The following is a 24,333-nucleotide window of genomic DNA, read 5'->3' as shown; positions in this document are numbered from 1 at the left end:
ATGTTCCCAAGGTGCAAGTAAAGGCAGATCCTCCATTATTGCACTCTTTGGGGTATGGTCCTCGCTGGTATAGCCCAAATTCAGAGGTGCTATGTGCTGCAAGTTGGGGTTTTGAGCTGAATTCTCCCAAAGCTGAGGCTGTGGTTATACATGATCCTGCCTTAATGTGGGAGAGAGAGGGTTTTAACAACTGGGTGTCTGTGGACCCCTCCCAGCCTAATATTTCCAATATCTATAAACATGTAGGAAATTGCAAAACGGGGACCCAAGGATCCGAGTCAGGGTCCAGACAGGCACATGTAGTATTATATAGCATTGCACACACATGGGGCAACCACAGGAACTCCTGGAGTGCCTGAACATCGGTCAGTGTGTGACACCCCACTGCCTGGGGCCATAACAAGTGGTACCTGTTGGGTGCAACAGAGCCAGAGGGTCACAGTGACCCTGAACATGCGATGGACAGGCCCGGGGCATGTGACAAGGGGACGACAAGCCAGCACTAAACTGGTGCCCAAACCCTACATCACAGAGGCAGGCGACAGCCTCCCCAGGGAATCACCACCCAGCTGCAGAGTGGTGGGAGCTTTCTGCAGCATCGAGACCCCTTGGAGAAGGGAGACTTGGGGGTGCCCTATGGAGGGGAGGCAGATGGGAAATACACACATTTCATGTTGGCAGGATAAGACTTACCCCTCCACGTGTGGCTCTTTTAAGTGGTTTTGAGCACATAGGACGGGCTGTCTGAAGAAGGCTGTTGTTCCCTTCCTGCAAGATGAGCCCAGGCTGCAGTAAGAGCACCTGGAATCTTACTGGGACACTGGCAGGACCAGGAGGTGCAGTTACAGTCAGCTTGTTCACCTGTCACAGCCACACTGCAGTTTAATACCTGACAACTGGAACGGAAGACAGCAGATTAATTACAAGATAAGAGGGATATGTTCCAACTCACTGTTTCCCAAATCAAAAGAGCAAACACTGCTAAGATTACTGGCTTTACTTATCAGAACAAGGGAAACCAAGGTAAAAGTTAACATATGTAGGAATAAAACTCTCCACCAGCAGCCTGTCCTGAGGACCGTATGTGGCATAGGAATTCAGGGGGGAACAGGGAGAAGAGGAGGGAAGACATGCAGTGCAAGCCCTAAAGGGCGTTTCGTCCCTTTTGTCCCAAGGGGTTCTGACTAGCACCATTCCTGCAAGACTGTGGCCTTTTTTTCTGCTTACCCAGTGTCTGCGCTGAGTTAAGACTTTATTCCACACTCAGACAGTGATGATGCAGTCTTTCTCAACAAAGGTCTGTATACAGCAAGGTGAAGTGTCTGTAAGCAATGAGACAAGATGCCTACAAGATACTGTTTCTTTTCTGTTACTGCTTCTTTCTACCTGGGCTAACTATAGACAGAACGCATAGAGCAAAGCACGAGCAGGTGGAGGAGCAGAAGGAAGAACACTGAAGCCTATACAGCAAGCAGGCTGACACATCTTTCTCCATGGTTCTTTACCTCAGCATACTGCTCAAAGGCTGCAAACTTCAGCTGATGGGCACGGAAAACGTGCACAGCAGGGCTGTTTCCATGGCCAAATGGAGAAATTGAGCCTGGCTGAAGGGAGAGCACTGTGCTCACCGCATGTCCTTTGTCAGTCTGTGTGTCGGTGAGACAGCTCCCTGTGCTATGCCACCAACATTTTTTTCAACTTGTTTAAAAGCACATTTATTTCTGGGAAGCCTCTGAACATCAGATGGAACTAATTAAAACCAGGAGGGCTCAGGGGAGTTGGGGGAAAGAGGGAGACATGCAATTTGGTTTCCACTTCAAAGTGGTTTAGCAAAATAAAAGCACTCAGGCCCTCTAATGCAAGTGCATGGGGAGGGGAGAGAAGGGGGCACTCAGTACTCTCAAGTGGCCACTTTCCCCCCCACTTGTGCTCACCATGCTCAAAGGAGCTGTGTTTGGATGCTGTGCCAGCTGATTAGTCAGGGCATCAGAGGTTAATTGCAGCGATTCCTCCTGTGCCCTCCCATCAGTTTCGCAGAGTGGGTGGCACTGCACGGGGAGGAGGTGGCATCCGTGGTCACAGGCACCCACCCCCACAATCCTCCCCCTTGTCTGGAGGGGTTGGGATCGCCTTCAGACCAGACAGCAACTGCCACTGCGGCGTTTCTGGAGGAGTGTGAGGAAACACAGCCACCGAGTGTCATGGCCACTGCCACAGTCTGGCTGTTCAAGGGCAGAGGTCCTCTAGGACAGGCCTGTGCAGTCCCCCATGTCCCAGCATGGAGGGACACCTTGCAGTAAACCCCACTGCCCTGTGGCAGCTGTGCTCCGCCGCAGCCTTCCCACCCCCCCTGTGTCACTGGGTCCCCAGTGTGGGGTCCCCACATGTCCCCCCCTGGGGGTACCGAGGCTCCCCAGGCCCTTTCCCCTGCACGGCCCTAGGGCCTCACAGCACTGAGCCCCTGCCCAGCCCTGACTCCTTCGCGATGCCCCAGCGCAGCCCCAAACCCCTGCAGCACTGACCCCCCTCAGGGTGACTTGAGTCCCCCCATCCCCGAGACCCCTGAGGGCTGTCCTGTCCCCCTCACACCCTGCCTCCAGGGCCACTGCGCTGAGGGGGGCTGGTGCCAGGGCCAGGCCCGGGGAGCCGCAGTGTTGGGGCTGCAGCAGGGCCCCAAACCCACCGGCTGACCTGGCTCGGGGCCTCCCTGGTGCCCCACGTGTGCCCGGGGTGTCCCCTGCCAGCAGGGCTGGGCTCTGGGCCCCAGCCCTCACCCCACCAGCCCATGCCCAGGCCGCCAGCTTCCCTCACCCGGGCAGGGCTGGGAGGCACCACCGTGGAGAAGCTGCTCACCAGCACTGCCCCCTGCGTCTCCTCCATTTGGGCCCTTTTTCGTTCTTTTTTTAAAAAAAACATTTTCCCCCTCTCTAAACCAATGTTTTAAACCCCACTCTAAACCCTGCATTAAAGCGGGGGCTTGCACCAGGCCAGGCTGGCTGGCAGCTGTGGGGCTGCATGATCACCATCCACAGCTGACAAGGACTAATGGGGCCTGTTTCCACCCCACGCCATGTCTGCGCTCCTTCTGCTCCCTCTCCGTTATTTATTCAACCTTCATTCTTGCTGATGAGCATCCCATTCTGGGTGATGGTTTATACAGCAGGAGCACTCAAACCCACAGCCAGGGCCAGGTCGCAGGGAGCTGGGGGCTAATGATGCCTGAGACCCTCCCTCCAGCCCCAATTCAACCAGTGACCTGGGGTGACACGCCGAGTCCAACCACAGTCCCTCGAGCCAGCCAATGTCCTGTCCTCCTGCACCCGCTTTTGTTTGTTCTTCCCGCATGTTGTGTGGCTGGGGGAATGGAAGAGGAAGGAATCAATAAAAATTAATTCTGAAAATAAATAAGGAACGAATTGGAAGCTTGCAAGTAGCAATGGATAAAGTGCCCCATGATGGCCCCGTAAAACATCTCTCTACACACCATTTATCACCAAGCCAGTATGTCTTAGCATCAAGCTTAATTTACTCAATATTAAAAGACATAAACCTGGCCTTGCAAATTTGGGAAGAAGACTTACAGTGACAATTAAGATTTTAATGTGCCTGATGCCTGTGCTTGGGGTTTTCTATCTCTAGGGGCTTGGGGGATTTTGGGTGGGCTGAACTGTTGGGATGGGTCACGCAGGGCTTTAGGCTCCCTGGCACCTGACGTTTGGTTGCAAAACCTGAAGAGCTCTGGAGACCTGAGCTTCTCATGCCTGGGAGACTGGGAAAGAGCGATTAGACTCGCTGCCACATCAGATGCCCTCAGCAGCCTCCAGCTGCTGCAACCCCCCTGCATGCACTTGCCCGTGGCTCTGGCTCGCTGCGGCTGTAGCGCTGCAGTCGCTGCCGTATGAAGGGAAGCTTTCTCCATCCCCTGTCTGCCACAGAGAGCTATTGTGAGCAACAAATTACAGCCCTGTCGGAGCCTCCTTGGCTGAAGCACAAGAAGTGAGGATGCTGGCCCTTGAGTAAGGCTGACTGGATTTTATTCAGTTGCTTTTCTTTTAAAAAGTTTGTAATACACTGCCCAAGACATAGTACAAGCTCTGTATGAGACATGAATAACATTCACTCATGTGACTGTTTGTACAACCGAGGGCATTACAGGTCAGGCTGAGAAGTGTTGTAAGAATGATGCAAGGCCCCCAGCCTAGACAAGCAGGGAGCATGGCAAAGTAAGATAAAGAGGCATTCACAGAGCTGTGTGGGGTCCAACGCACAGTAGCTGAAGGCCCAATAGGTCACAATTTCAAATGCATGTTCTTGGGCCTACCCGTGAGGAAACGTGGCTCTTTTCTGGCTGCACATAATGTCATTATCAAACTCACCTTTGAGAGCCAGAGCGAGACCCCCATCAGCCCTGCAGAGACTGGATTATGGAGTGTGGCTTATGGAGAAGAAACCAAAAGAAATTACATGACACATGCAGCGAAAACAGCTGAACCTTCTCTGAAACCCAAGCTAGCCATAGGCATGCCTTGTGCTTTGGTGTCCCTGCTGTATCCCCTCGCATCCACTGCTTCACTGTGCACCTTCACAGCCTCCTTGCAGGGACTAGGCTTTGCTGTACTGCTCGAGTTCATCTTCACAGACTTCTGGTTGGTTCTGTAGCTCCTCAGCTTCTCCTAGTCATCTCCTCATTACCTCCTTCCTTGGCATCAAGCACCCTAGGGAGAAAAGGCCACTGAAGACAGATGCGAGGATGGGTTTATTCCAGCTTTCAATAGAGACCCTATGTCAGGTATCAATTGTTTTGCTTGTAATTCACAGTAAGGAGAGGAGAGAGAAGCAGCTTTTCCCTCCCTCCACTGACACGTATCAGTGTGCACACTTTGGAGGTGGCATTTTGGCAAATAAAAAGCCCAACAGCAATACACACAGTGCAGCACAGGGGCTGTTTTCCTTTAGTACCATTCCCGAGAGCCACTGCGGCTGGTCAGCAATTGTAGAGACTCACACCCTTTATTTTTTTCCTTCCCAACCCAGTCCATCAGTTCCTGCTGCCACCCCACACACCCAGCCTGCCCCTTTACATCCAGTCCCCTGCTTCCCCTTCCCTCAGCATTTCAACACGCAGCAGTGTTGTTCTGGTAACCTAATCCACTCCAGCAAAAACAACTTGGCTTTGGGGGGAATGGGCCTTCTCCTTAATTTATGTAGGGTCAGCCTTATAATTGTACCCCTTTTTTTATCCCTTCCTCCATATAAATCATGTATGTGACATTTTAGCGGAACGCCAACAAATTGAGCATGATGTTCTTATCACCAGCTTAATAATTTAATTCAAAAGGGCTTTGCATCATTGCACGCCAGGATCAAGAGGAAATAAAATAAGGCCATCCCTGTGCAGCAGAGCTCCTCCAAGCTGGGCCAGCATGTCACACAACCCTGCATTCCTGGACTGCTTTTCTTTCATTTAAAGTTTTATTTGGACTCTGGGAAGAGCCAGCGGAGTGCCCCAGCAGAAGCAAAGGCTGTTCAGCCAAGAAGTGGAGCTAATGGGCTCCACAGTGCTAGATGCTGCTGAAATGCCCGTGAAAGTCAATAAAAAGGCATTTTTAAGCAATACCTGCAGCTCAGAGGAAGAATGGCCTTTGCACACATTGCCCAGGCTTTGCCCACTGCCTGGTCAGAGCATGCAGGTACGGAAGGTGATCAGCAGAGCAGGAGGGGAGAGTGAGAGTGTGTCTTCATGTCCTTGGGTCCTTCTTTCTCACACCAGGTAATACCCATCCAACCCAGAGCAATGCTTTACCTCCCATTTACCTGCACCTGGCCAACAGAAGGTCATAAAAAAACAAACAAAAAAAACCCCAAAAAAGCAACACCAAAAAACCCCACAGGTTTGTTTTCAGGAGATGAAAACTGTACATCTTTGATCTCAAGGACTCTTCCCGTGCTCACCATTTCTGCTGAGAGACTGAGGAAAAAGGACGAAGCTAAACCCAGGAGGAGTTTTGGAACTGAGACAAGCAGAGCCATGTGTGAAGGCACACACAAAGCCATACGGTGCAGTCATATCAACACACCCCACCTCACGCGTGGCAGCCTGCATATCTGCAGGTGTTTGCCCCAGTACCAGATGAACACCCTACGTGCCCCAGCCTGCCTCCCTGCCCAGGGTTTGTGCCAGCTCCCAGCCTGCCAGCAGACCCGCACCACTCGTCTCCAGCTGAACAAGCCAGCTCAATCTATCACTGCTGGGGAACAGGCACGAGAGCAGCTCAGCAGCAGCAGAAAGGGTGTGATAAAGAGATACGGCTCTCCCCAGCATTGCTGCAGCTGGGAAAGGACAGCATGTGTGCCTGTTCATGCTCCAAGGGATGCTCCCTGCGTCCTACTTTGCTTAGGTATCATTGCTGGAGGTGAAGTGACCTGCAGATGGAAATGAGACAGATTTGATGGATGACTTGGTGGGAGCTGGGCTATGAAAGTAGAAGCCCCACCAGCATGGCTGTCAGCAAAGCCTGATCTGTGCATCTGCTGGGTTAAATGGTCTAATCAACAAAGATCATTTTTAAATAGCTTTCATAGCCTTTAAAGCACATCAAGAGCTCAGGGAAAGCAGCAAGCTCTTCAACTAACAGCCTTCACCAAACCCAAGCTCTGTTTGGGAGCCCCTGGCTCCCACTGTATCACCATGCAACACGTGGAGCCAAATCCCTCCACCCTACAGCCCAAAGTTACTGCAGGGTGATTTTCCAGCCTGCCCTGAAGGCACACATGCTCTGATGTATCTTCGTATCTCATGCAGGAGCTGAGAGCAGGCAGGGAAGAGAGCCCCTCTCAGCTCCAAGTATTCACAGTTCACATTTCGTGAGCCAGACAGCCTCCTGGACAGCAGCACCTCACTCACAGTGTGTGGGCTTGGAGAGCTGCTCAGCTGTGATCTGCAGACCGCTGATGGAACATCAGCTGGTCCTTCAAAACAAATGCAATTACAAAGCCACATACTTTCATTTCTGTGCAATGGAAAGGGAGGGTCTGCTCCTAGTTGCTTTCTGTGCCCAATTAAAGTGTTTGCAATTACAAAGAGTAAACTATGATTTAATACAACAATGGAAACATATTTACTGGAGTGTTAAGTACTTCAGCTCACCGTTTCCAACCCATCATTGGGGTTTTTTTTCTAAGTGTTGAGAATTTCTAGGGCACTCACTGGGGCAAAGACATAGGTGAAAGAGGGGCAAGGATATGTCATGGGGGAAAAAAACTACAAAACAACAAAAAAACAACACCAGAGAAATTTCTCTTTCCTGATTTGGCATTTTCTACCTCTGACCTGGAGGCCTTATGTTGCAAAAAGATACTTGTCTATTGGTGTAAAGAAGACTTAACCTTTACTCCCAAACTGTCATTGTTGGTCATGTTAACAATTTCATCACACAACTATTTCAGACCCATTTGTTCTAAAAGCTATTTGAGGAATATAGTCAAGCTTCCATCAAAAGGAGAGTTCTAAATTGAATTTTTCAAAATAAAGAAAAGTTTCCACTGACTGGGTGTCCTGACCTGGAGCTAGTTCTGCCTTTGTTCCTCTGCTGCCAAGTGAGGCAGCATCTGCAATCATATCCCCTTCCCACTGGCATCTCTGCTGCAGCCACGGGGAGATATCACCAAGATATCACAGCAAGCCCCACACAGGTGCAGCTCCTCAGCACCCACACCCAGACCAGCTAGGCTGGAGCTAGCTTGAACATCCTCTGTCCACTCACCACTCTGCAGTTTGATCAACTGTAGCCAATTACTGTTTCAGCTTTTTTTATTCTTTTTTTTCTAATCATCTAAGCTGTGCATGTCTCCTACCACACATTCCTACATCTGCACAAAATGGTCCTGCTCTCAGCAAGTTCCTTCTGTACATGTAAACTAAACCAAGCCAGGAAACAGGCCTGAACATGAACTTGCAATCTATAGAGTTTGATTGTTTATGACATTCCTGACCACAGGTTTTGACCCGTGCCAACCAGCACCCTCCCAAACCATGCCTGGGCATGGATCAGGGCAGGGCATGGGCCAGGAACTGTTCGCAGGCAGCAGTATGGGCAAGGTTTTATTAGGAGCACAGATACAGCCAGTTGAGCCCCTAGGGTGGAAGAGTCCTAAAACCAGGGAGCTCACAGTCCACTGTGAATTTTGTATCTCTGGCAACCCTCAGACAGATTTTGCAATTGAGACTAAAAGGAGATCAAGGCCAGCACCTTCTTGGGGGGCTGCAGGAACTTGTTCTCGGCCTCCGAGCTGCTGATGCATTTGAGTCCTGCCAGTCCCCGGGCGTAACCACACACCTTTCCCATATGTTATTGCTGACATGTACCCATGTGCAAACTACATGGCAAGCAAGAGAGCAGCATGCATTACAAACGAGGTGAAAAAGAAACCAGAACCCACCACTGGATTCTTGTAGCCCTCTGCTAATTAGGTGAGACATGGTAAGACGAACCCCTGCTATCAGCCAAGCCAGGGGAATGTAAATATTTGCAGGTCTAGGTCACCAGAGCCATTATTTACTGCTCTGTCATGTGACTTAAAGTTTGACATAAGACTTGAGGTTTTGGGGGTTTTTGTTGGTTTGGTTTTTTTTTTCTTTTTGCTCTGAGCGTCCCTTGATTTCTTGCCAGTTAGGTAACTGCAAGAAGGGAGGGCTGCCTTCAATATCCCACACATGCAAAACAATGATGCCACTGTGAACTTCGCCCATTAATTCCAGTTTACTGGGTGACACAAGGTGTTGGGTGCTATGAGCCAGAAAAGAACATGAGGCAGCACTCTCAGCCTCCTGTCACGCAAACACCGGTGCCGTGGCAGCCCTGCGTGGCCATGCATGGTGAGTACCATTTCCAGCAGGGGAAAAATACAACTGCAGCAACAGGGACATCTTCTACAAAACCAGGCAGCTCCCACCCAAAACTTGGCTATGGAAGTCACAAACTCAGTTTCTCTGTTTTGTCAGGAACCTTCAGTTTGCACATTTACACTAGACCCTGTCCACAGGTTCCCATTCCCAATTGTTTACCATAAAGTGGGGAAGGGAAATGGGTTTTTGTACTTCAAGGGAATATTTCATGTTCAAGGGGAAAAGCTGTATTCATCTGCCCGTATCCCCAGCCCAGGTTTCAAAGCCTCCTGTCAGTCAGTATCACGCTGCCAAGGTGATATCTTTTCGAAGTTAATAATTAGATACAAGCATTTCAAAGGTTTATTTTCCCTCCTTCCAGTAACGTGGCTTTGCCCACTGCGGGGATTACATCCACCTTGGTGCAGGCATTCGCCACTGAGCAGCCCCCCATTCCCCACTGCTGCCCACGGCTTCAGGCTTCCCCAAACTGCAAGGAACTATGTATTGCTGAAGTCCTGCTCTCTGCTGTTCCCTCCCTTTCAGACCATCTCTGGGGATCCGATGTCAATCATGGCTGCACTAGAAGAAACAAGACCTCTGTATCTGGCATATTGCAGACGTAAAACCACGTCTCTCTAACCCAGGGTCTGCAGACTTCCAGCAGCTTTGTGCCATCATCCAGCTTGGCCTGGGGGAATGCAGGTAAAGGAAAACAGTGAAGGTCTCCCTCCTTTGGGGCAAGTTCTAAAAACATCAACTATTTTCCATTTTCACTGTAAATTTTGGAATGCAAAAATGTGCATTTCAGTTTTTGACAGGAAAAAAAAGGAAAGCAGACGTTACCTGCAAGACTTGTTTCCAGAGATGTGGTTAGCCCTGCAAAAGAGCTTCAATTTAAAATTTCCCACTGGTGCTGCCCCTGACACCTTCTGCTCCCCACCCACAGGGGCTGGAGGCTGCAGCTTGGCTCGGTGTGAGAGGACTGAGCTCTTCTGTCACTGGGGAAAGGAAGCGAGGGGAGGAGGCAGCAACAGGCAGGTGGAAGGGATGGAGTAGGAGACCAGAAAGAGTCGTCTTTGAAACACACTGTGCTCTGCTTGACCTTTTTCATGGGTAAAAAGGGCACCATATTTGTTTGGCTGCATTTGGTTTGTGTGGTTTCACAGCAGGAGTGGGGGTGCTGGGGTGCCCTTTCAGCGTCCCCCATCCTCAGAGCAGCTCACATTGCTGGGGCTTTTGTGCTCAGAAAATACCCCAAATCTCAAAAGAAGATCCTCTCCTAATTCCTCTGCTGCTGGTGGCTCTCTACGGACAGGTTCACTGGCTGAACACACAGGACCCATCGCACCCCACCAATCCCCTGCAAATCCATCTGGTCAGGGTGCACTATCTCCTGCTGCTGTCCTTGGCACACCAGGCACATTTTCACAGAATCATAGAACATCAGGTTAGAAGGGATCTCAAGGATCATGTGGTCCAACCTTTTGTGGCAAAAGCACGGTCTAGACAAGATGGCCAGCACCCTGTCCAGCTGAATTTTGGAAGTGTCCAATACTGGGGAATCCACCACTTCCCTGGGGAGATTATTCCAGTGGCTGATTGTTCTCACTGTGAAAAATTTTCCTCTTGTGTCCAATCAGAATTTTAGGGTCATAGCACTGTTCATACCAAGCAACATAGACATGCTGCTGAGACCACACTGGACATGCCAGCAAAGCTCTCCTCACCCAGGGAAATGCTGACAGATGCCCTAAACTACACGGGGTCCTTTGCAAACCCTCCAAGGGACTGCACAACCCCCACGCTCTGCACAGCCCTGCACTGCTGCACAATGATGGGCTGCCCTCAGCTGCAGCTTCCCATGGGGTATCAGCGGGGTCACCCCAAACTGGGGACAGCTCAGAACAAGCTGCCACAAACACACAAAGCTGAGAGGGCACAGCAGGCAAAGGAGAGGAGCTGGGGGAGTTTAATTTTATACAGTCTGTAAGAAAGGAGATTAAATGGGGAGTGTGATAATGCTATAAATACCTCCAGGGAAATACCATCAAAGGAGAAAGGGGGATTATTCAAATGATCTGGAAACTGTAAAACAAGGAGTGCTGGGGCCTGAAGTTACAAATGGAAATATTTCAGGCAAGGCACTAACAAAAACTGTCTTAGAAGTAAGAGTGATTAGGTGCAGAAATCAGCTATCCCAGCAACGAGTCAGGGCCTTATCAGAACTATTTGAAGATGGCATAAGCATAAGTTGGGAGGAGATGCAGATGTGACCCAGGTGAAGAAGAGGGGTCAGATCTAAAAAAGGCAGTTTGGAGCCCCCTCACCCGGGATGCTCACATCTCTGATACCTCATCATCAGCCCTGGCTGCAGGGCCTCAGAACAGAGCACCCGCCCACAAAGAGCTGCAGGGCCAAAGGCACCCACAGGTACCAGAGCCGGCCATCCCAAATGTACGCATTAGCGCATGCCCAAGCACTCACCTTCCTCTTCCCGTCCTATCTTCCAGCCTTTCTCCATTTTTTTGCATTCATTTCCCTACCCTATGACCGAGGAAAACAAAGGCTGATGGAGCATATGCTGACTTTTCTGATCCAGGATAAAATGCCATATAAAATATTCCAGCCAGCTCACCACTGTGTAACTTGGCAGAGTAGAGTAAGTAGCTAATGACTAAAGCTGAAGTTGGCTGTGTAATTAAAAGTGATATATTTTATATATAAATGATGAGTTTTCCATCCCCAAAGCTGATAAATTTCTCAGGCTAAATTTCTCAAGCTAAGAGCCTTTTGTGGCCACTTTTTTCAAGGCACTGTTTTTTTTCTCTGCTCCCCTCCAAAAAAAATGACCAGTTTTCCCGTCTACTTAATGGGCTGTAAATACTTTTCTGCTAAGATGAAAAGTCCATTTGATTTGCATTAAATCTTCATCATTACAAGCCCTCAGCTGCAGCAAGGCCCGGATACTGACACAGAATACTGCATCTTTTTCTGGAAACCTCCCCTTAAAGATCCCCTTAAAGGGGGAAAAAAAAAAAAAAAAAAAAGGGGCAGTCAAAGGGAGAATGGAAACCCATGGCTCTTCTTGGTATTGAAACACAAATACCTGCTGGCAAGGGTATTGCTAGTCCCGGGGTCTCCTTCAGAACCTCAGTGCTGTTGGGGTGAGATGCTGCCCTGTCCCAGAGCATCTTTGCTGCAGGGGTCCCCTGGACAGCAGTACTGAGAACCAGGCAGGATCAAGCTACAATGGCTGGTGCAACAGGACACTCAGGCCACATGCAAGGTAGGGCTGTCACGCAGTGGTTTTAACCCTTGGGAGCAGAGAGGACCAAGGAAGAAGGATCTACCACCCCAGGGTAGCCCATCAGGGACATCCAGGGAGCTGCCGCTGCTGCACTCCCCATCCTGACATGCTCTGCTCCACTTCCTCCTCACTCCTCATTTCTTCTTAATGACAGAAACTTTTGCACTGAAACATGTTCATTGCTGATGTTCAGAATTCAGGCTTTCCTGGTACTTTTTTCTGATCCAACTTTAATGCCTGAAGTGGAACTGGCCAGATTTGTTCACAACTTTGAATCTTCTCAACCATTAAAATACTTTTTTTTTTTTCAGGCAAGATTGGGATCTTTTGAAAATGCTCATTTTGTTAAAAGCATCATGTGTTCCTGAATGTTTTTTACACACTTACAGAGCAGTACAGCATCTTTACTTTATCCTCATGCCCTGGACAAACAAGGAAACTCCCCAGCTCCCATCCCAGCTCCAGCAGCGCCAGGTCTGTCCATGCAGCCAGTTAAGCACTAGCTTAACCTTGTCCAAGGCTAAACTCACCCACCATCCATGCAGGAGCGTGAAGGACAAGTCTCTGTGCTCCAGAGCTCTTTGGAGGGAAGACCCTGAAAGCACCCAGCCTCCTACACATGGTCCCTGTGGGCCCCAGACTGCAACACTGTGCACAAGCCAGCACCAGCACTCAGCTCTCCCCAGGACTTTGAGCTGTGCAGACCCCAATGGCCCTGCTGTCTTCCTGCCATCGTCCTCATCCTGCTCACTCGGAACAGCCTCTAACTGCTGGTCCCAGTCCAAGATTTATGAGCTTGCCCACGCTGCCCTCTTCCCTGGCTGCTCATCTTATCAGCTCCTTATCATCACATTGCTGCTCTTCCTCAGCAGGTTTGGATGGGACTCGTGTCCACCCCCACACGAGTGTAAAGCAAGAGGCATTCACCACCTTCAGGGCAGTATTTCCAGAGAGGTGTGACAAGGATGTGGTCTGGGTGGGGTTTTTAATGATCACTGGTATGTTGCTCTCCCATCCTGGTTTGACCTCAAACACTCTAGAAAAACATTCAGCAAATGCCTTTATCCTCATGTCTGCGAAGTGCTTCCTTCTGCTATCTTGTCCTGGCATCATACACCTGCAGGCCAGCCCCTTTTGATTGAGAGACATTAAAGTATCCTAAAGCCAATGTCTCACATGCAGAAGACCTGGGTCTGCCCTGAGTGCTGCCATGGAGCGGGATGGAAGGTCCTGTCTCTGCTGCAGCTGGGCCACATATATCTAATATTGCTGCTTCTCTCCTCTTTGTCTCAGTCCCACATCCTTGAGGTGATCAGCGTGCCGTTGCATCCTTCAGCATGAGAAGATTTGGCATCAGGTTCAAGTCCTTTTATTATTTCTCTCTGACTGTGGAGGACCCAACATGTGCTGCTTTCCCAGGCAGAAGCAGGATCTGAAGCCCCCCACCCCTCTGCTCTTTACCCCAGCATGGACAATGCTGTTTTCAGGACAGCACAGCTGTCTCCTTTGAGATATCGGACTGCACACAGGGCAGGTTTCTCTACCTTTTCATGGCAAACAAACAGTACTGAGGCCTTTAGCTCAGAAACCTCCAGAGAAACAAGTGCTCCCCTGGACAACAATGCTCACCCTACTTTCTGAAGGTAGTACTAGTGTGATAGACCCATGGCCCCAAGACCCTGCTGTGCTGTGCAAAGTGCCAGGCCTTGCAAGGGTTTTCCAGCTCCAGTATGGTAGCAGAGGGTCATTACTGCCATTTTATTAATAGGTAAATTGGTTCTTCCCAAGGTTATACACATCCTGAAGCAGAGACAAGCTCTCAGCAGCTGGGCATCCTTCTGGGGATGAACACGGACCATCCCACCTGACCCACCTCCTTACCACCCCAGCAGACACAAGCCATCCCCAAGCAGGGCATAGTGCTTCGTCACGCCAGGACACAGCGCTGGGGCAGAGCCAGCCCCGCAGCACGGGGTGAGCAGAGCCCCAACGCGCGCTGGTGTGCACCGTGACATCCCTGCCCCGGCCATGCTCAGCCCCATGGACAGAGCTCAGCTATCCCAGGGCGCTGCCCACTGTGGTGCATGTGAACAGCAGGACCATTCACTCATGATTTTTAAATCCCCATGTGCCTCTGCAGCCCTCGGCGCCTTTTAGGCAGCAAAACACTGGGGCAGCCACAGCCCTCTCCCCATGCAGCAGCACAGACACTGCCCTGGCTAGGACTGCCGGCCGTTCCCAGTGAGGAGCCAGCCCTGCAGCTGATGTAACTCCGCAATTAGGACAGGGTGAAGTCAGAATTTCTGCTCCAGGCCCACCCTTTGGATATCCTGTTGACCCCCCTCAGGAAGGCAGCTCCCCGCTCCCTGGGGCGTCCCCGCAGAGCCACAACCCGGTGCTTGCTTTTCTCTAAAAACTGCCCTTACAAATCAAGAGGGCGACGCTGTCAGCAGCACGAACATGTTTATTAAGTGACAACAAGCCTGTTCCCTTCCAGCTCCACTTTGACTCCTTCCTTGCATCCATTTTTCAAGTTCATTAGCTTTCTCGTTTCTCCCTTCAGTCTTCTCCTCCCTCTTACAATCCCACTGTCCAGTGAAGAGACCAGCATGAACAAGAAGCCGAGTCCTCCATTTACCGCTCATCCACTCCCACAGCGCTGGCTCCTTCCAGACCTGTGCCAGAGAAGAGCTGGTTGAGTTTCAGTGTTAGCGTCATGCTCAGACCAGGCAGGGAAAGGGAAAGACAAATCAAATGAATGCACTAAATGATGCCTGATGTTTTCTTAACGAGGCAAATAAACTCACCAGGCCACAGCAGAACTGTTGAACTGTGTCCCTGCAAAGGGCCAGAAAACTGGACTTTGACCAGGACTCAGGTCATAAGATTTTTTGAGCCAGTCTCTGCCCTAGTGTGCTGGTTTTGGCTGGGACAGAGTTAATTTTCTTCATAGTAGCTAGTATGGGGCTATGTTTTGGATTTGTGCTGAAAACAGTGTTGATAACCCAGGGATGTTTTCGTTACTGCTGAGCAGGGCTTACACAGAGCCAAGGCCTTGTCTGCCTCTCACCCCACCCCACCAGCGAGTGGCTGGGGGGGCACGAGGAGCTGGGAGGGGACACAGCTGGGACAGCTGACCCCAGCTGACCCCAGGGATATCCCAGACCATATGGCATCGTGCTCAGCATATAAACCTGGGGGAAGAAGAAGGAAGGGGGAGCCTTTTGAAGTGATGACGTTTGTCTTCCCAAGTCAGCGTTACGTGTGATGGAGCCCGGCTGTCCTGGCGATGGCTGAGCACCTGCCTGACCATGGGAAGTGGGGAATGAATCCCTTGTTTTGCTTTACTTGCATGCACAGCTTTTGCTTTACTTGTTAAACTGTCTTTATCTCAACCCCTGAGTTTTCTGACTTTTACTATTATGATTCCCTCCCCCATCCCACCAGAGGGAAGCGAGTGAGTGGCTGTGTGGGGTTTAGTTGCCAGCTGGGGTTAAACCATGACACCTAGTCCCAGCCCAACCAAGTCTCCGTGCTCTGTTGCTCTGTCTACATATGTCACCCGCCAGCTGGACATGATCCCCATCACTATCATTTCCATCCGGAGGTGTCCTAGGACATGCCCCTGCCTGGGTGTCAGCACCCTTCCCAGTTGACTGCTGGACACAGATGCCATCATCAGAGAAGAAGCACAGGGCAGCTCTCAGTGCAAACAGCAGCTTTCACTGGGGATGGATAAATGGGAGATACTTCTCAATCCATCCTTTGGAGGAAACATCTGTAGTCTGCACTGCGATGCTCCACGGGTACAAACTGTCAGGGCAGGCATTGGGCCATGGTAAGCCAGAAGACATTCAATTCATTGACCTTCCAGGCCCTGCACAAGCATATAGATGTGTCCATTACCAGTGTCTGCATTGCTGTCCTTTCAGCCCCTTACGTGCCATGCTAGGTAGTGGCATCTCCTTTGAACAATATTCCACCTCTATCAATCCCAGCTTAAGCTCCCCTGAAACACAAAAGAGGGCAGAAGGAAGTTCATTGCCAGCAGCTACACGCAGGTCTGGAGAGAACAGTCCAGCCCAGCACCAAGGCTTTTGATCTGTCCTCTAATGTAAGAATGCACACATGGTGCTGCCCTTTCAGCTTCAGGTGCAGCTATCATCGCTTCAGCCTGTGATCCTGCTAGGTCTCAGTAGCTATGGGTTGACCTCCATCAGTGCTTAAAAGCTGCCTGCTTTCCCTTTCTGCTTGGTAAATTACAGATGATTTAGTTTTGACAGTGATGAAGAGTAAGGTCTCAAACCAGGGCACTCTCCATGAAGCTGGCACTGAGCTCAGCACAGGGCTGCACTCCAGCCAGAAACCCTGTTCTGATTGTCAGCTCTTCCCTTGCAATTGTATTCAGATATTCTGTTCTTCTTTGCCTCTCTTCCTGCACAAGCAAGACATAATGGCTTCTACAACCTGTTAAACTATTGGCACACTGTAAACCAAGAGAGGCCACGCCACAGCTGTAAATAACATGATCCCAGTGAATAAGTAATCCACATTATGAACAGGACCACAAGCACTAGCTATTGCTTGATAAAGATAGTCTGTGATCACAGTACTGAAGAGCAGGCACAGGAGAAGACCAGCTATGAAGCCTGACCCCCTGGAAACCAGAGCCCAGTGAGTTCCCCTGAGACCTGGCACTGGAGAGGGCGACTTCACTGCTCTGCACCAGCAGCACCAGCTTTGGGGCCTCAGCACCTCAAAACCCATCACAAGGGTGCAGGAGGCTTCCACCCAGGACCTTTCAGTCTCGGTCTAGTGCTCAAAGACAAAAGAAAGTGAGAAGGGAGGTGAGGTGGGCACAGAAACCCTTTCCAGAAGCAGCTGACACTCACCCTGGAAAGGGCTGACAGGCGAGTCCCCAGGGTGCCAGCACAGCATCCCCTCCCAGCCGTGGGCGCACGAAGGCTCCCACCAAGGCTATTTATTGTCTCTGCCATAAAAGAGTTTCAATCAAGCTGGGACAGTAAATTCTAGTTTAAATTAAACAACCCCATTTACTCACAATGAAGGCTGTTCACTACCAAAACCCTGTCTCGGACAAGTAGTGCTTCAGAGCACAGATTTGGCTTATAGCATTTAAAGCAGCTGTCTTCATAAAAGCTAATAAAATACAGTTGGATAATTAAAAGCTTTAATTAAAAATGCAAAGTCCAAATAGTTTCATATTAACAAGGAAACTTGTTTTGACATCTGAAATTGCTGCACAAGCTAAATTCCCATGTATTCTCTCCAGGCTATTTAGAGTTTGCTGCGTAGCTGGAAATGTCTCCTAACTCAGTCCAATCACCATGTGTTGCTAGGGACGTGCACCAAAAATTGATGCTGCTTGTTTTACAACTTCACTTTTAATTATCACAGTCTGAGGCAGCAGTGGGCTTATTTGCATGCCAATCCCTGAATGCAGCCTGGGTATGAAGCAGCTTGGCACTCTGGGGATAAAACGTCTATCTCCCGGGCATGGGCTGCCAAGCTAAAATGAGAGCTGAGCAGAGCAGCAGAGCCAGTTTTGGGTGGAGGTTTCTCCAGCTCTGTCCTTAGCTGGGGCACTGGGGCATGGGGCTATTCAGTGCCACCACCGTGATCCCTTCCTGCGGCCGGGAGCACCCACTACACGGATGCTGGGAAGTGGAATTTGGTGGGGTGTGCTGAGGGTGAAGGGGGAGCAGGACTGAGCCTGGATACAGGAGCTGTTTTTGCAGCTGAACGTGGGAGTTGGGTCCATGGCTGGTCCCACATCTGCAGCAGCTCAAGATGAGCAAATTTTGTGGCTGTTTCTCCTTTCTGTCTGTGCCAGTGTGAACTGGAAGCACATCTCTCCTACATGAAATCTTATTTCTGGCAGAACAAGTGCAGGCATGGACACAGCCAGGGACGTTCCAGGTGTGGGTGCAGCGTGCTGCCAGGAGAAAGGAAAGTTCAGCCTGCAAAGAGAGGAGAAGCAGTGCTCTACCCTATCCCTGGGATTGCTGGAGGCTCACTGATGCCCCAGTGAGGCTCATAGCCTCATTTCAAAGCCCCTGAGGTCACACAGCCAGGGGGAATCCTCTGTTTCACCCAGGCTGTCCCCTTTGGACACTCTACAGCATGAGATCCTCTCCTGCCGGGGCTGATACATGGGTGCAATTTACAGCCTCTTTGCTCTGCTAGTGTCTTGGAACAAAATACTCTTGTAACAAGTACTGGAGAAATGGAAGTAAATCCATCAGTGCACCCTTAGGATTACAGATCCATAAGGCTTAAAACCAACAGGGACTGATTTAATTGTGCAATTTGACATTTCTCATAACACAGACCAAAGAGCCTCTCTAAGCACCAGCTGTTACGTACCCATCACCAGAGCAACTTTTCTTTTAACTACACATCCACTTGTTTACGGGCCTTTGGCAGTGGAGAAGCCACCCAGACCTGCTAAGGGGACCTGGTTGTTACTGCCCTCGCTGTGGGAGTGGCCATCTCCTGCCCAGATGCCACTGTCCAGCTTCATCTCCGAGTCACTGGATCTTGTTGGACCGTTTTATGAAACACTAACTCTTGACTTATTGGGTCAGAAGAAAACAGATTTCTTATTCCATTTCACATATTTTTGTAGAGGTTAAATGAGAATAAACTTTAAACATTTGGATTTCAACAGCCAATGACTTTGGTTTGGCCTTGCTTAGTGTTTTGTCTTTTTCTCCCCAGGAAAACTTTCAGAAATTAAAATCTGGCTTCTGGCCAACCCTTTGGTGAGCAGTAGAAGAGCCATGCTCAGATTCCCATGCCTTGGTGCCTTTTCTTTTCTTCTGCCCTACCTTGCCACTTCTGGTTTTGTCTTGTACAGAGAGCACAAAACCATTTACCCATCACAGCCCCAAGGCTGAAAGTACCTGGGATAAAGGCAATAACTTGGTACTAACACCGCACTTGGCCCAGTGCTGGCCAGGGACCCTGACACCCAGATGCATTTCTCTGCTAGAGGACCGCTGGCAAATGGTTTCTCCAACCCTTGCCTCAGTTTCCCCATTTGCAGAATGAGCGATGGTGGACTCACCTCCTCTGCCAAGTGCTTTGTAAAAGCTTCTTTCTCCTTTTCTTCTGGCTCTGCTGACTTCTGGAGGGTGGAAATTTTGAGTTTCTCAGCAGTCCCCGCAGCTCCATCGATCTGCCACCTGCAGCTTGACCCATCCTGCTGAAGAGCAACGGTGTGTGCAGGGAATTTTCTCTCCTTCCCACCCATTTGTTCCCTGTCCCTGGGCGCAAGGGGGGTGCAAGGGCCACGCTGGGTCCCCAGAGGTCACTTAGCAGAGTGCACAGGTAAATTAGCCCACAATGGGGCCCTCCCACAGCAGTCCCCTCTGCTACCGTTGGGCTCCGAAAGCTGTGGTCAAGCCGTAAGCCACCAAGGGGAAGGGAGGATGGGCGGGGTGCCGGGGTGCTGGGGCAGGTGAGACGTCACCCAACACGAGAGCACCCCTCAGTCCCCCACCTTCAACATGGGACCTCGGCGGGGTCCCCCGGCAGCGAGCGAGGACACCGCGGCGGGGGTGGGGGCCGGCGGCCAGGGCAGGGACACATCGGGGTGGCGCTGGCGGGGGTGCAGGGCCCTGTCCCTGCTACCGCCGGCAGAGGAGGAGGAGGGGGAGGAAGGCAGCGGAGCCAGCGGCGGGCCGAGAGCACCCTCCTGCGGGGGGCGAGCCGCGGTGCCGCCGCTCTGCCCGGGACCCGCCGTCCCTCCCGGCGCCGAGCCCGGGGCGGCTCGTCCTTCTGCTGTCACCCCGCTGCGGGCAACCCCGCTCCTGCGCACCCCCAGCGCTGCCACCCGCTTCCCGGCCCCCTCCCGAGGGGCTTGTCCCCCCCCGCAGGGGCTCTCTCCCCCAGCCTGCACCAGCCTGGCTCACAGCCCCTTGGTCTCAGTGCAGACCTGGAGGACCAAGAGGGACCTTTCTCCGCCCCAGTGCCACCCTGATCCTGAAACCAGTTGAGAGCTGAGCTGGGGGCTGAGACCATTTATCCAGGCGCAGCAGGGAAATGGCAGCATAACCTTGGTCTGCCTGGCTTCTGCCTGTTCACTCATGCCAGCATGGTAGGACCAACATGTCAGGGCAGTGATGCAACACTAGCCTTGGCGGGGGGGGGGGGGGGGGGGGGGATATTAAAAAACAAATTAAAAAAAAAAAAAAAGGCTTTAACATGTACTAAACAGAATTTTAATACACATACTGCTGGGAACAATCTGCACTGACCCCTGGACATGCAGCTGCATGAATTCTCAAGCCTTTCCCACCTCTAAAATACAGGATGCTCAGAAGCACATTTGATTACAAGAGTCTTTATTGAAACATCTCTCCCTTCTTCACCCCACTACCTGCGGCAAAAGCATTGGCATCACACCATAACTGAAGCACTGGCCAGTTCTTCTGACTCAGATGCTTTCAAGGGAGCAGCTCCCCAAAGGAACACAAAGACACTGGAATCTTCTCAGAGTCATCCACCAGCCACATTATCCTGACAGTTTTCTTTCATTAAAATCCAAAAGTTGGGGTTGAGGGGCTCAGCAGAACCATACTCTGACTAGTGCATCAAGGCCATGTCATCATAGGGGATCCTGTGAAAGGACTAGGTCCTGCTGGGGTAGTTCGGGCAGACCCCTATCCTAGCAAACACATCCATTTTGAGGGGCATGTCCACATCGCTGTGCCATGCAGAAAACCCTTTCCCTTCTGCAGGATGCTCCGGGAGAAGCTGTTCCTGAGGTGCAGCTGTTGCTTTCTGAACCTGTCTGGTCAGTGCTTCTGTACATCTTGCCAAGGTAAACATCAGCCCCAGATCTCTCAAACTCAAAATAGTAGCAGCTAAAGTAAAAACTCGTCATGCAGCACTTGATGCCAGTGTTCAACTCTTCCAGGATGAGCTGGGTACGGCTCTTCCCAGGGAGCAGTGCTGGTCACTTTTCAGCTGCCTCCAGCTTTGCACCGTATGCTAAGAGAAACAGAAAAATAGACAAGAGTGGTTTTGAAAAGTAAGAGAAACTTTTTTTACTGTAAAGATGGTCAAATATTGGACAAGTTTGCCCAGAGAGGTTCTGGAGTCTCCATCCCTGCAGATATTCAAGCCCAACTGGACATGGCCCCGAGCAGCTTGCCCCAGTTGATTCCTCTCTAAGCAGAGGGGCTGGACTCAAGACCTCCAGAGGTCCCTGCTAACCACAGTGATTCTGTGCAGTTGTTAACAGGACCTATCCAGGAGCATTTTCCATCCTGATTACCCAACATAAGAGCTTTGTATTTAAAGTCTGCACATAACCACAGGAGCATTTTCTGTGACTGATGGAAGCTATGGTCATGCTAGGCTTCAGCCACACACAATAAAACTAATTAGCATGTGAAAAATCAAAAGCAAACTATGCAAGACACTTAAGAAAATTAATCTGAATTGATTTTTCAAGTGGATTAAGATAAGTCACATTAAACGTCTTTGTACCATTTTTAGCAGAATTAAAATGATCATGACTCAGTTTAGTTCTCCTTAAATGAATGAAAGAAAACTGAATTCCTTGTAAGAGTCTCCTACCAACGAGTTTAATCCATAAACCTTTATTTAATTTGGATTTTCTTTCCTAAGTGTCCTTATGAGTCTAAGCCAGTCCCTGAGGCTTTCTCTGCAGTCGGTGGCAGGAGACGGACACCTTCAGAGCCTGCTGCACCGCCACTGACCGAGGTGTGTGTCCAATCCAGGTGAGACGGATTTCACTCAGTATCTCCAGAAATCTCTTACCAACCTCCACCTCCCCCTAAAAGGCAGGTCAGTATTAAAACCACTGAACCCAGGACCTACACTTGAGGAAATCACTCGTTGTCTTTGGTTTGGGGACAGAGATGTGACAGTTGGTGGTTCAGCTGCAGACACTATCATTTTGATTCTGCAGTTCTTTTCAGGAATAAATGGAAAGAGAGGAATGATTGCTGCCCCAGCACTAACCAGGGGTCATGGTGCCTGGGACTCGTGCACCATGGGGACAGGGGCAATGGTCCCCGGCTGTGCAGGACCAGCTCCTCACATTGTCCGGAGGGTCAGTGCTGTAGAGGGTCCGTCCAAATGGAGGATTTTGTGAGCAGATGCAGATGTGGGGCCTGATTCCAGTTTCACAACAGACTCTCAGCACTTTGGGATACAACCTGGGGCTCGGGGTGCTCTGCACAGCACACCTGCTTCCTCTGACCCACGACCGCATACAGCAATGGGGAACAGAGATCAGAAAGGACCCCCCGATCCCAGGATCTGCCAGGGGTTCATGCAGAGCCCGACAAGAAGCGAGGGGCTGCGTGTCTGGCTGTGATCAGACACACTCTCGTGCCGCCTAGAGGAATTTGGGCTGTTTTGCAGGGCTCGACCGCCAGTTTTATGAGAGATTATTCCTGCCTGAAAACAGGAGAGAGGCCATTTCAGCATCCCAACTGCACTGCAGCGCTGGTGCTTGAGCCCCCATCTCTGCGGACATTTGGGTGCAAAGCGTTTTTCAAGATTGACCCCAGCCAGCACAAGCCCTTCTCTTCATCACTGCTGGTACCTGGTAGTTTTGCCTTTGCTGAGGAAGCTGGGTTGATGTATATAAACTGGTGGAATTTATGAGGCTCAGCCGCATTACCTTGTGTGGGTACAAACTCAGCCAGTTTATATCTTTCTGCTTGTGAGATTTCTACCGGAGACTTAAAAGGAGCCGGGACAGGGACACTGATAAAGCTCAGGCTTTCCACATACTAAATCATTATCAGCTGACTGCTGCTGTTTATCATTTTAAAGAAAGACCAGGACAAAGCCAAAGCAGGGAGGCATAAACCCCTGGTCTTTCTTGCCCTCTGCTCTAAGGTGGCGTTGGAGTGAGACCCAGCATCCCTCTTGGTCTGGGGAATCCCTCCCCTTTCCCTTTGATCATCTGGCAACCTGCTAATGCCTCATCAGAACCTGTCACTAAAGCCAGGCAAGAAACAGTGCTGTCAGCTCCAAAAGCATCTTGTAATCACCATGGTTTTCCCATTCCCTGTCAAGATGAGACCTGAAATTATTCACCAGAAGATAAAGCAGCGTTAGCTCCCGGCCTGACCCCGGTCTCGGGGGACTCAGCAGGACGGTGAGTTCATGCATCTTGTCTTGAGCGAGATGAGCAGGGAGTTTGGTCTCTGTTGCTCACACTGCGAGTTCATGCCCTTTTTATCTGGCTGTTTCTCATTCTCTCTAGGTCTGACAAGAAAGTCCCTCCTGGGTTTGAAACATGTTCTTAGGGGAAGTTTTATCAGGACCTCAGAAAAGTTCCAATTTCAGCAAATAAAAAAAAATTGAAGAAGTTCCTGGCCTGTTGTGCTTGCTGTCACAGCAGCCAGGGTAACACTGCAAACCCGAAGCGCTGATCTTATCACAAAGAAAGGGCAGTATGGTGGGTCTAGCCTGGTTCACATGCAATTTTCTGGGCCTTTGCTTTTTCCACTTGGTGGTAGCGCAGAGCTGTTTATAAGCAAGCATGTGCCCTCAGGTGCGGCTTTACAAAAATAAGTACAAGCAGATACCAGGCTCCGTGATGAGCCACCTGATTTGAGACAGTTTGTCCTTCAGCCTGGAGCTCTTCCTGAATTCACAGCACTCCTAGCTGCAAAATAAACAAAAAGATTCACCTGGTTTAGGCTCTGATACTGCTTGTTGGAGGCATTTTGCAGGCGGGTATGTCTCGCTGTGGTGGTCAGGGCACTCTCTCCACTCTCCCCATCCCTCCAGCCACTGCAATGGGAGACACGGCAAACTACCCTACTTTTAAGACGCACTTGGTGCTGTGAGCAGGCATCTTCTCCAGTTTGAGCTTATTCTCCATGAAGGTTCGTTTGTGCTCTAACATCCCGTTGATGTGGTTCACAGCCACACTCTCCTTCTCCTTCAGAAGAGCCACTACCTCCCGCTGGGCTGTCCCCAGTGCCACCAGCAGCAGCCTAAACCCTTCCACAAGGCTTTCCATGCCCAGGACAGATGCCTGTGGGACAGAAGTCACCTGTTGTACCATCCTTCAAGTCACCTGCTGCTGCCATTGGCCCCTCTCCACCCCAGGGTACCTCCC

Source organism: Strix uralensis, chromosome 19 (genome assembly GCF_047716275.1).
Source record: "Strix uralensis isolate ZFMK-TIS-50842 chromosome 19, bStrUra1, whole genome shotgun sequence".
NCBI classification, from domain to species: Eukaryota; Metazoa; Chordata; class Aves; order Strigiformes; family Strigidae; genus Strix; species Strix uralensis.
This window is presented reverse-complemented; position numbering follows the sequence as displayed.